Here is a 13199-nt window from a genome sequence, read left to right on the forward strand (position 1 = left end):
ATCATCCTTCTAAGACTGATCGTGCTACCTAGTCCTTATTTCGGTGCACCCTTCGATTGATGAGTTAGGATCTTGTCAAGTCCTCACTCATTTGATCATATCGTCTTGCCCTCAAAAGCGAGATTGTTCTCGAGCTTAGTAACATACCGGTGGTTCGTGATTTTCCGAATATCTTCTCGGAAGTACTACCAGGTTGTTCCCTGACTGTTATGTTGAGCTCGTGATCAAGTCGGTTTCTTGTGAACCACCTTCTCTCCAAGAATCGGTGTTAGATATCCCTGAGCTAGTTGGTTAAGCTAGACAACAACTTGGAGAGTTGGAAGATAAAAGCCTGCCCGACTTAGTTCGTTCCAAAGGGATATTCTTGTGTAGTGTGTGTTGAAGAAAGATGATATCTTCATCAATTGGTCCTTGTGAACAATTGTTGGATCTATTATCTTACCCAAACCTTTGATTGAGTATGGGCTATCATCCAATCAGACCAGAACCAACGATATTCGTAATGTTGTCTTACTCGTGGTTGATCCCTCGAGCATACACCATTATATCTTTTGGGTCTGACCAATACTATCACTTGTTCACTTAACTATGGAATTCCTTTTAAAAGGAAAACCAGATGAATTGTTATTGTGCCCATTGACAACATCCTTGTCTTCTTCATAATTTTACTGAACATTAAGCTAGTGTTGGAAACTTTTGAAAGCATTTGTTCATGCTAGCTCATGAAGCATATGTTCGGATGTAAGAAGTGACTTCCTCTAGTTCATGTGCATTTGATGCAAGTTGCCGCCGTGGACTCGAGAAAGTCAATGTTGCTTCCTCTGGAATCATCGCAAGTCAGTCATGCACACGTGCGAAGTATTCTGTGGTCTGGAGACTTGCAACCTTCATTCCATATGTGTATCCTAGCACACCAAGCCACTGACTGATTTGTTCAAGGAGAAGGAGTATCTTCATAAGAGCTAATCCGGACTTATGAAAGAACTTCGATATCCTCGCTGATGGTTCCCAACCAGAACTCGGTAGTGTTTTATTGTAAGACTACCATGTGGGCATGCTTGTCTGGGACAACGTGTTCACATGTTTGTAGCAGAACCAGCTCATGTTTTGGAGCTTGCTATCGTAGTTCATCTTCCGAGAATCCCGCAACGTCATCTCGTCGATTTGTGTTGCAAACTTTCATTTTTCTTCCTAGACTCGATGGGTCTGGAATATTCTGACACCAACCAGATCTGAATCTCATGCAGATATGATGGTTGGAACATTTCCCCAAGAACTATAATATTGGTTCCTCGATAACTGGTAAAGTGGATGTCGTGGCCAGCACCACCCAGCCGAAAGACCTATTATTGTAGTATCTTGATTGAAGAAGTTGGCCACCTCCCCATAAGGATTTCGTAGGATTTACCTCCGTAACTGTTCCTTATGGATTCTATTGCTCCCGAAGTCCGACCTTTTACTTGATGTTCTAGTTATCAAACCATATCTATGAATGGGATACACTAGCACATCAAGGAGAACATTAGAAGCGGAGTGTGAAATGTCTCTCGGTCGATCATCCAGATTTTATTTCCTTGGCCTCGCTAAGGTGAAATCTGAGAAGGTGTTATCTTCCTTTGCATCTGCATCATCCATCATCATTCATCAGGGTAGCAAGTTGTGTTGCCAGGATCCTTGACACGGATATTGGTAGAATCTTGATGATTATGGGAATGCTCAAGTTCTTGAGAGCACGCACAAGCGCTACGTGTTATCATCAGCACTAACTGGGATTCCTCTCAGTTCCCTCGGCAATGCTATGACCTATTCAAACAGTGAATTCACTCTCTATTGTTGGGTTCTTCCCCAGTTACTGGAATCATTCCCAGCATTTGCATTTTGTTCCCAGCTTGCACCGCCAATGTGCCATTCTACCACGGGTCTCTTCCATCTCCGGTGATAAGGAAATTCAGCCATTATGTTGTCTTCAGCAAGGTAATCCACATCATCCAAGTCTGAGTATGCCATTCTACCGACCCCCCCCCCAATGATCGCTTGTGATTGCCTTAGGCTGGTATAAAGAGTTTCAATGATCTTTGAATCAAAGGTAATTCTTTTTGCCACTTAAGGGGATAACCTACGAATCACCCTCCTTCAGGATGTTCGTCGTGGTATCATGGCAACTCAACTCCTCGCTACGTGGACAATCGTTTACCACCTTCTTAGGTGTGGAATCGTTGTCTACCTAGTGAACCTTCGTCATCCGTTTCTTTCCACCCCTCTTGATGTGTATCTCGTGTCTCCACCCGAGAGATGTTGCTATGTCTCATTCCGAGAGTTAATCCCGAGTTGTTCGACCTTCGAGAAGATCGACCCTTCTAGAGTCTCCTTCTTCCCTCCATGTCATGTTGACAGAAATTCTCAGAACAAGACGACATGACAAAGATGGTGTTCAAATCAACGTTCATTGAAGTGCACCCTGGATCGTGAAGATTATACTAGTTTGCGTTTCCCCTTCATCCTACCCTACGCTTGAATCTCGAGACGAGATTCTTGTTTAGTGGGGGTGAGTTGTCACATCCCTAGCTTCTGGTAATGCTCTAGGCTAGCTTCATGTGTGCATCATGTTTAAATTCTGAAATTTGAACTGAGGGAAATTGGAAGCCTCAAAATCCTAAATAAAAGAGGGGCAAGAAACCCTAAAATTGCAATCAGTAAATCCAAAATGCCCTAGAAATAGCTCTGACAATTTTGGCAAGAGTTAAATTTTGGGACATTTCTAAGGAATTATTGGGCTCTGATTTTAAATCAATATTTTATTTGAATTTGGAGTTATATTCATAATATATAATGAATATATTTTCAAATGACCTGAGATATTTTTGTTATATGTGGAGAAGTCCATTAAGTGACTTAAAAATATCCAGGGGAGTTTTGGCACTGTTTTCAAACTCTGTTTGAATTAAAATTCAGTGCCAATTAAATAAAATAGAACAAAAATAGAAAACAGTAAATAAAAACAGAGAGAGGGAGAGAAGGCCACCTGGGCCACCTACCTGGCGCCACTTACCTGGCCCAGCTCCCCCAGCGGCCCAGCCCACCTGGCCCCCCTTCTCCTGTCTTCTTCCCGTGCCAGCGCATGAAGCAGCTCGGTGGCGAGCACCGCCGTCGCGCTTGGCCACCTCCTGCCTGGTTGCCTCCCTCCTTGATGCTCCTGGAGACGCCACGCAGCCCCGACCCCCCTCTCACTTCTCCCTCGTTCTCTGGACCTCCCTCCCCCTCGCTCCTCTGTTTCCCCTCCCGCGACCGAACGGAGCCGCCGCCACCGACGAGAGCCACCGTGGCTACCGGCCACCCCACGGCTCACCGATGCCCCAGGAAGCTCCGCCGGTCCTCCCTCTACCTCCTCAACGAGCCACGAGGCCCCGGACGTGCCACAACACCGCCCTCGATGCCTTCTTCAACCTCGGGACCGCCGGCCATCTTCGTCAAATTCGCCGGCTCCGGACCGTCCCCGACCTCGCCGAGCGTCCCCTCGTCATCGCCGTGAGTCACTGACCCTCTCCCCTAACTCAGCATGCTCCCCTCCGTGCCGTAGCGCCGTTCCCCACGAGCACCGAAGCCACCGTCCGCCATTGCTGCTCCACGCATAGCCTCCGTGCTCCCCTGGCCTCACTGAGCTGCTCTTAGTGCTCCCCATGTCTAGCAGGTGCTGCCCAGCCTCTCCATTTGCTCACTGATGCACCGTAGCGACGCGCCTGAGCACCACCGAACACCATCGCCGCCAAAGCTCGTCGCCGGCATGAGTTCCGGCGACCCCACGACCTCCCACTCGGTCCTCTGGATGCGCGGGAGCAAGGGCCATCCCCTGGTGCCCTCAGCGCGCCAAACTGACGCCTCTAGCGCAAGTCCGGCGTGCCCCGCCGTGTTCTGTGGTCGCCGTCGGCTGGTCTCCGGCGTGCTTACGTGGCGTCGTCGTTAGGGGCTAATGACCTTGCTAACTAACCCTGTGACACTGACAGCGGGCCCTGTAGTGGGTCAAAGCCCGAGTCAACGCGGGATTAGCCCCTGTGCCACTGACGTGTGGACCCCACACGTCAGGTTTGACCCGAGCCGGCCCCTGTTGACTTGCTGACGTCATGCCAACGTCATGCTGACGCAGTAATGTTTCTGGATTTAATTTAATTCTGAAATTCCAGAAAATGCTATAAACTTCTAAAAATCATAGAAATTCAATCGTAACTCCAAATTAAATAATTTATATATGAAAAATTATTAGAAAAATTCAAGGAATCCATCTGTACCATTTTCATGCATGTTAGAACAACTTATAGTTGCTGTTTAGCACAAATCAATTAAATGGCATTTGAATAATCACATATGGAGTTTGAATTTGAATCTTGTATTCAAACCAACTTCATTTAATCTGTTGCTAGTTGCATTAGCTCAAAACACATTCATATTGCCATGTCATGAGCATGCATCATACTGTGCATTGCATTGATTGTGTTCCCTTCTGTGTTGCCGGTATTTGTCCCCTCTCGATAGACGTGATACCGAGGATGTGATCGTTGACACTGATGAAGACTCAATGTTATCTTCAGAAGTGCCAGGCAAGCAAAACCCCCTTGTTCATTCCGATACAATCCTACTCTCTCGCTCCTGCTCTCTTTTAATGCATTAGGGCAACAACGATTCATCTGTTACTTGCTGCGGTAGCTGAACCCCTTTATCCTCTGCATGACCTGTCATTCCACAGTAAATAGATGAAACCCACTAGCATGAGTAGGAGTTGTTTGAGCCCTGTTGTGCCTACTCATTCATGATTGTTTGTCATGCCTGCTACTGCTTAGAGTCGAGTCAGGTCTGATTCATCGGGGATGAATCAGAAGTGTGTGAACATTTCCTACTGTGTGTGAGCTAAGTGTGTGAATACGATTTGGTAAAGGTAGCGGTGAGAGGCCATGTAGGAGTACATGGTGGGTTGTCTCATTGCAGCCGTCCTCAGGAACTGAGTTCTGTGTTTGTGATCCATGATTCAGCTACTACCACGCATTGGGCCCGAAACCAATGGACCCTCTCGGCTTCTTAATCACCCTTGTCCTCTGTCCAGGAGTTGCAAGTAGTTTCTGGTGTTTGTAGTATGCTGGAGGCCGTGGGCAGCGCTGACCGTAGGGGTGGGCTGTGATGCGGTAGGCACGTGGCCGGGTATACCGGGCGCCCGTTTGGTGTCATGGAACCCTGTTCACATCGTTTGGGGCTGTGAGCGAAACTCCGGCCGGATCTCCTCATGGATGGAACCCGAATAGGCGATAAACCTGGACTAGAGACTTGAGTGTTTAGGCAAGCCGTGGTCGACACCCACGTTGGGCTTCCGCTTGAAGGTTGCCGAGTACATGTCGTGTAAACGGCGGTAAGTGGTGAGAGCGTGTGTGAAGAAGTTCACCCCTGCAGGGTTAATATGATCTATTCGAATAGCCGTGTCCGCGGAAAAGGACTTTTGGGTTGCTTATATCAGTTCATAGACAAGTGAAAGTGGATACTCTAAAATACGCAAGATAAGCGTGAGTGCTATGGATGGCGTTCTCGTAGGGAGACGGGAGCGGATCCATAGTGGTGTATTGATATGGTGAATATGTGGACTCGTGTGCGCCACCTCAAAAGAGTTACATTGCCGTCGTAGTTCAAGATAGCCACCGAGTCAAAGCTGGCTTGCTGCAGTTAAACCCCACCATCCCCTTTGTTGATAATGATGCATATGTAGATAGTTCTGATGTAAGTCTTGCTGGGTACATTTGTACTCACGTTTGCCTATTTGTGTTTTTGCAGAGAGACTTCGGTCTCGCTAGTAGTTCCGCGTGGACTTCGACGTCTAGCTTGTTACCTCAGCTACGATCTTGTGCCCTCGGCAGGATCTGATAGATAGTCAGGCTTCTCAGCCTTTTTCATTTATAGATGTCTGTACTCAGACATGATAGCTTCCGCTTGTGCTTTGACTTGTATGCTCTGAATGTTGGGTCATGAGACCCCTGTTTGTAATATCTCGCTCCTCGGAGCCTATTGAATAAATTACTTGAGTCGTAGAGTCATGTTGTGATGCCATGTTGTAGTTGCACATATCGAGCATATTGTGTGTATGTTATTGAAATGCTTGGTATGTGTGGGATCTGACCATCTAGTTGTTTATCTTTAGTAGCCTCTCTTACGGGGAAATGTCTCCTAGTGTTTCCACCGAGCCATGGTAGCTTGCTACTACTCCGGAACACTTAGGCTGGCCGGCATGTGTCCTTCTTCGTTCCTGTGTCTGTCCCTTTGGGGAAATGTCACGCTTTGAGTACCGGAGTCCTGTTAGCCTGCTACAGCCCGGTTTACCGGAGTCCTGCTAGCCCAGTGCTACAGCCCGGACCCACTTGCTGATGACCGACACGTTCGAAGCTGGGTCATGGATGCCTGTCCCTGTAAGTCTGTGCCACTTTGGGTTTACGACTAGCCATGTCAGCCCGGGCTCCTTATCATATGGATGCTAGCGACACTATCATATACGTGAGCCAAAAGGAGCAAACGGTCCCGGGCAAAGGAAAGGCGACACCCGTGGGGATACCGTGCGTGAGGCCACAAAGCGATATGAGGTGTTACCGGCTAGATCGATGTGACATCGAGTCGGGGTCCTGACAAAAGGGATCGTCTGGAGAGCTTGAGCTGGCCGGTGTATCTGCTCGGAATGGAACTGGCACGCTTCACACTTGGTTACTTGTGTAGTTGCCTCCTGGAGGGCTGTTGGCCAAAAGAAACCTTGCCGGAACGCTTTGCCGGCAAGTGCTCTCGCGCCAATGTGGTGAGCACATATGCCTCCATGTATCTCTGCCAACAGCTTTTGTCTGTCTTCCCGGTGAATACACTTCAATTTCACACCGTTGAGTCTTCTTCTGTACAGTGTGTTGTCGACAAACTGGTACATACTTGACTGCCGGGCTACTTTTTCCGCTTCTTCTTGCTCTTCGCGAAGTTCTCCTGTCTGAAGGAAACAGACAACCTGCTGTGCCCATGCTGGAGCTTGTGGCTCAATAACAAGGACTAAAGGCACATCTGCTGCTGCGGGAACATCCGCTTCTACGGCGAGAACCTGTGGCTCAGCCAGAGCTTGACGTTCCCCGGTAAGCTTGCCGGAGCAAAACTTGTCGGGAGCGTCTGCTTCAACGGAACAAACCCTAGGGCTTGCCGGAGTAGACTGCTCCTCAGCATCCTTGGTGTTGATCTTGAGGACCTTCTTGGCGGTGGCTTCGGGGAGCTCTGTCGGAAAATAGTCACCAGAAATCAACTTCCTCTTTTTGCTCTGTCCAGTTGATGGCGTTACAGACGGTTGAGTCAGCTTGAGCACAAAATCCCTGGTTCCATAGGTAACTTAAGTGCGGCGCACTTTGACAGGCCATCGGCGATGTCGTTCTGAGCTCTTGGAACATGTTCCATCTGTAGGCCGTCAAAGTGCTCTTCTAGCTTTCTCACTTCATCAACGTAAGCTTCCATCAACGGACTCTGATAATTCTTGTTCACTTGGCGGACGACAAGCTGTGAGTCACCTCTGACAATGAGCTTCTTGATCCCAAGGTCTGCTGCGATCCTGAGACCGGCAAGCAAACCTTCATACTCTGCGGTATTGTTTGTTGCTTGCTCCTTGGGAAAGTGCATCTGGACTACGTACTTGAGGTGCTCTCTGGTGGGTGCAACAAGTAGCACGCCCGCACCGGCGCCTTGCAGCGAGAAGGCACCATCAAAGTACATCAACCACTCTTTTCTTGCTTCCTTGATGGGGATGCTTGTTTCTGGAATTTCTTCATCTTGTGTTGGCGTCCATTCTGCTATGAACTCCGCCAATGCTCTGCTTTGGATAGTTGAAGTGCTCTCAAACTTGAGGCCAAAGCTTGACAGTTCCAGTGCCCACTCGACAATCCTGCATGTTGCTTCTGGGTTTTGAAGTATCCTCTTCAGCAGAAAACGAGTGACGACTGTGATCTCATGTTCTTGGAAGTAATGGCGCAGCTTTCTCGAGGCCATGAGAAGGCCGAAAAGCAATTTCTGCACACCAGAGTACCTTGACCTAGCCCCCTGCAGAAGGGAACTGACAAAGTAAACTAGTCCCTGCACCATTCTTTTTTGCATCTTCTCACGCGCCTGCGCAGATCCATCTTTGTCGGGACCAGAGCTTGCCGGTGAAGCCCCTTGCTTGTCGCTGGATGCATCTGCCGCGGTTGCTGGCTCATCATCCGCCTCCCTCTCCGCCACTAACGTAGCACTAACCACTTGGTTGGTTGCCGCTATATACAGCAGCAACTTCTCTTGTGGCTTACGTGCGACAAGTGTTGGAGTGGATGACAGGTATCTCTTCAAGTCCTGCAGTGCAGCCTCCGCCTCCGGAGTCCATTTCATTGGACCTGCCTTTTTCAATATTTTGAAAAACGGCAGGGCGCGCTCAGCAGATCTAGAGATTAACCTACTGAGAGCAGCCACGCAACCGGCAAGTCTTCGTACATCCTTGACGCGCTTCGGTGCTTCAATCTGCTCAATGGCCTTGATCTTGTCGGGATTGGCTTCAATTCCCCGCTGAGACACGAAGATCCCGAGAAGCTTGCCGGAGGGGACTCCAAACACACACTTCTCGGGGTTAAGCTTGAGGTTGATCTTGCGCAGATTTGCAAAGGTTTCGTCTAAATCTTGAATCAGAGTCGCCTTGTCCTTGCTCTTGATCACTATGTCATCCATGTAGGCTTCCACATTTCTGTGTATTTGCGGTTCAAAAGCGTCATGGACTACCCTTGCAAATGTTGAACCAGCATTCTTTAAACCGAAAGGCATCCGTACGAAACAGTATGTGCCACATGGGGTTATGAATGCGGTCTTCTCCTCATCCTCTTCTGCCATGAAGATCAGATGGTATCCTGAGTATGCATCAAGAAATGAAAGCAAGTCACATCCGGCCGTGGAGTCAACAATCTGGTCGATGCGCGGCAAGGGAAATGGGTCTTTGGGACAAGCTTTATTGACATCGGTAAAGTCGATACAAAGCCTCCATTTCCCGTTTGCCTTGCGCATGACTACAGGGTTGGCCAACCATGTAGGATGGAGCACTCCTCTGACAAGGCCTGCTGCTTCCAATTTCTTGATTTCTTCTCCGATGAATTCTTGGCGCTCCACTACCTGTTTCCTGACTTTCTGCTTGACGGGCCACACATGAGGACAGACGGCAAGGTGGTGCTCGATTACTTTCCTGGGAACACCGGGGATGTCAGACGGTTGCCACGCAAACACGTCGACGTTCGCCCGCAGGAAAGCAACGAGCGCACTTTCCTATTTAGGGACGAGAGTGGCACTGATGGTAAAGGTACCACCAGTGCCATCCTCCTTGGCGGACACCTTCTTGGTCTCTGGTGGAGCTGCCATTGTCTTCTGACACTTGCCGGTGGAGCTCGATGCTGCGTCCTCGACGGTAGCGCAGCACTCCGAAGAGGTGCGCTTGCCGGAGTGGGCATCAGAACTCTTGCCGGACTTGGTCTTCTTCTTCGCACCGGGAGCTTCAACGGCAAGTGACTTGCGCTCTGTCGCGGCTGCTGCTTCCCGGTAGATCTTGTCGGCGCAGATAAGAGCATCCTTCTTGTCGCCAGGGACAGAGATAACACTTATCGGGCCTGGCATCTTCAGTATGTTGTACGCATAGTGAGAGGCTGCCATGAATTTGGCGAGTGCTGGACGGCCGAGTATCGCATTGTAAGGCAATGGAAAGTCAGCAACGTCAAAAGTGACCCTCTCAGTCCTGAAGTTCAACTTGCTGCCAAATGTTACCGGCAACGTGATCTTTCCCTTCGGCTTGCTCCTTCCCGGATTGATTCCTTGGAATGTGCAGGTCTCTTCGAGCTCGCCATCAGGGATCTGGAGTTTCTGGAGTACCGCAGAGGAGATCAGGTTCAAGCCAGCCCCGCCGTCAACTAGCATCTTAGTGACCTTGAGGTTGCGGATAGTTGGTGAAACCAACATCGGCAAGCACCCGACCGCAGTTATGCGATCAGGGTGGTACTCAATATCAAAGATGATAGGCGTGCTGGACCATTTCAGAGGCTTGCGTGATGCGACGGGTGGTTCTGCCGCATTGACTTCCCGCACCCACTGCTTGAGCTGGCGGTGTGAAGTATGCAGAGAAGCACCGCCGTCAACGCACAGGACCTCTGTGGCTTTCTGGAACTCCTGCTCATCGGTCTCGTCATCATACATATCTTCATCGTCATCGTCATCTTCATCCTTGTCGCGGCCGCGGGGAGGTCTGTCTCCTTGCCGCTGCTTGGCCTTGCTGCGGCGTCCTCCTCGGCCGGGGCGTTTCTTGCCGGCTCCTCCAGCACCTTCCTGGGCCTTCTCCTTGTCGCGTCGCTCGTATTCAGCCTTTTGCTGCTCGACAAGCTGCTCGACCTTCTTGCAGCTCTGGAGGTCATGGCCCTTGGTGCGGTGGATCTTGCAGTACTGCTTGTTGGTGCCATCCTGCTTGTCGGCGACCGCCACAACCTGGTAGTTGGTGCCTGCGGCAATCTCCTTGCCGGAGCTACCAGCTTTGGCTTTCTTGGCGCCACCTCCGTTGCCGGACTGCTCAACGACTAGTACATCTTTACCTTTCTTCTTCCTATTGTTCCGCCGCCGGTTTTTCTTTGCCGGGGCAGCCTCCTCACTATCAGATCCTCCTGCTTCTGTATTCTCTCCGGGGAGTTTCCTCCCTTCCTCAGCACGTGCACACTTGTCGGCCAGGGCATATAGCTCACTGACGTTTCTGATCTTGCACATCGCCATCTCCTCCCGCATCCTGCGGTTTCGCACGTTCTGATGGAACACGCTGATTACCGCGGCAGGGTGGACATCTGGGATGTTGTGCTGTACGCGGCTGAATCTCTGAATGTACATGCGCAGGGGCTCTCCTTCCTTCTAAGCGAGCAGATGAAGGTCACTCTCTTGGCCATGAGGTTTGTGGCCGCCTGTAAAGGCGCCGACAAACTGATGGCATAGGTCTGCCCAAGAGGATATGGAGTTGTCCGGCAAGTGCATGAGCCAGGATCTGACGTTGGGCTTCAGCACCAGCGGGAAGTAGTTGGCAAGGATCTTGTCGTCCCGCCCCCCGGCAGCTTGCACCGCGATGGTGTAGATGCTGAGGAACTCCGACGGATGCGAGTTGCCGTCATACTTCTCTGGTACGTCTGGCTTGAAATTCTTCTTGCTGGGCCACTGGACTTGCCGCAGCTCACGAGTGAATGCAGGGCAACCTACCGTGTATGGCAAGTCGCCTGGTTCCCCTGGCGCATGCATGTCGACAGAGGGCCCAGCGCGCGGGTCGGATTGACGCCGCGCTTCTCCAGCAATTGTTCTGGGCGGTCGACAGCTCTAACAGATTGTTCTCATGACATGACCAGCAGCGACAAAGAAAAAGAGAAAACGGGCGGCCTAATCTACGCGATCGCCCTCAACCCTCTTGATCTCGCTCACCTTGTCCACAATGGGTGCGACAGGGGTCTTGAGCGCTTCCATATCAGCATCCGGCGGCAAGGTCCTGAGGACGTTGGTGAGGTTGAGGCCTGGGTTGCGGAAGGCCACCTTCACCAGCAACTTTTGAAGAGCTCCCGCGCAGATCTTGTGTGACTCGTCGGCCAGCTGCTTTGGGATCTTCTCCCAGAGTCGCTGGAGGGCCGTCGCCACACCTTTGAAGAACAAGCTGAGCTTGGCGCTGGGTTGGAGGTGCTCATCGGAGGAATACCCGAGATCCTCCATCCCCAGCTGCACTAGCTCCCCGTCGATGGCTGCGGCAACATTCATGAGACCCTCGGTCCAGTGCTCCCCATTCTCCCTAAATGCGTTCTGGGCGGCAACAGCACTCGCCAGCAGCGCCTCGTCGGCCTTGATCTTCTCCGTCAAGGCCACCTCCCGCTCCCTGGCACCGTCCAGCGTCTGAGTCAAAGTAACCAGCTTCAACTCAAGATCTATGTTGGAGTCCTTGGCGGCGCTAAGCTCTTTGCTCCTCTCAGCGGGACGACCCTGCAGCTCGCCATGAGCGGCGGCGTCCTTCCCGCGCTCACGCTTGAGTGCAGCAAGCTCCTCGCCGCTCGCCTTGAGATCGGCCTCCAGCTGCACCATCTTCGTCTCCAGCTCCTTCTTGGCGGCCTCGGCAGCTGCGGCAGCATCCTCTACTTCCTTGAGAGCCCCGCTAAATGTTTGCTCGCGCGCGGCAAGCTCCTCCTCATGGCTGTCAAGGTTAACCTTGCGCTGCGCCAACTCGCCTTCCTGCGTAGATAGCTTCTCGGCAACAAGCCGTTGTTGCTCTTCAACTTCAGCCTTCTCGGGGAGGAAGGCTTTCCGCTCCTCGGCGACTTGCTCCCGTTCCTCTGCCAGGGACCGGAGAGCTTCCTACCTGAGACCCTGGAGCTCCTCCGCGTGCTTCTCAATGTCCACTCCCGCCTTCGCGACAAGCGCTTCTCGGGATACCAGCTTGGCCTGTCGGGCGTGGTAAAGCGACAACAGCTTCTGCAGCAGCCGCTCCTCATCAGGCTCGTCGCTACTGCTGTTTGGCGCATCGACCAGCGTCAGCCCAACGGAGGCAAGCACCTCTCCATCCAAGATCTCTCCTTCGACCAGCGCCCTGGAGCTTGACGCCCAGGGGAGCTTGATGAAGATGCCGTCGCCGGCCTTCAAATAGGCGTCGGGCTGGGGCTCCTCGAAGCCTGGCGCTGCAGCAGTGGCGGAGGGATCGGCGGTCGGCGTAGCGCCTGACGCTCCTGCGGCCTCGGGGCCGTCAGTGCGATCGCTGGATCCCTCGCCAGCTTCTACGGCGGCAGCTTTGGCGGCCTCTTCATCGGCGGGATCATCAGCGCCAGCTTCTCCTTCGGTGGCAACGGCGTCGTCGGTATTGCTGCGCGCGTTCTCCTCGTCGGCGACCTCGGTTTCCATCGGCTCCATGGCAGATGGATCTGACGAACGGAAAAAGGAGAAAAGTTAAGCAAATATCCAAAAAGAAAATCAGAAGAAGAAGAACCCAAGGGAAGTTTTCAAGCAAGAGGATTACCTGTACTAGGATCTGCAGTTGTGGTCTCAACCACCGGAGGGTCGCTGGTGCTATCCCTTGCCGGAGAACTGTCCCTTGCCGGAGAATTCTCCCTTGCCGGAGAACGCTCCCTTGCCGGGGAATCCTCCCTTGGCGGTGT

This window comes from Triticum aestivum, chromosome 5B (genome assembly GCF_018294505.1).
Source record: "Triticum aestivum cultivar Chinese Spring chromosome 5B, IWGSC CS RefSeq v2.1, whole genome shotgun sequence".
Lineage (NCBI taxonomy): Eukaryota > Viridiplantae > Streptophyta > Magnoliopsida > Poales > Poaceae > Triticum > Triticum aestivum.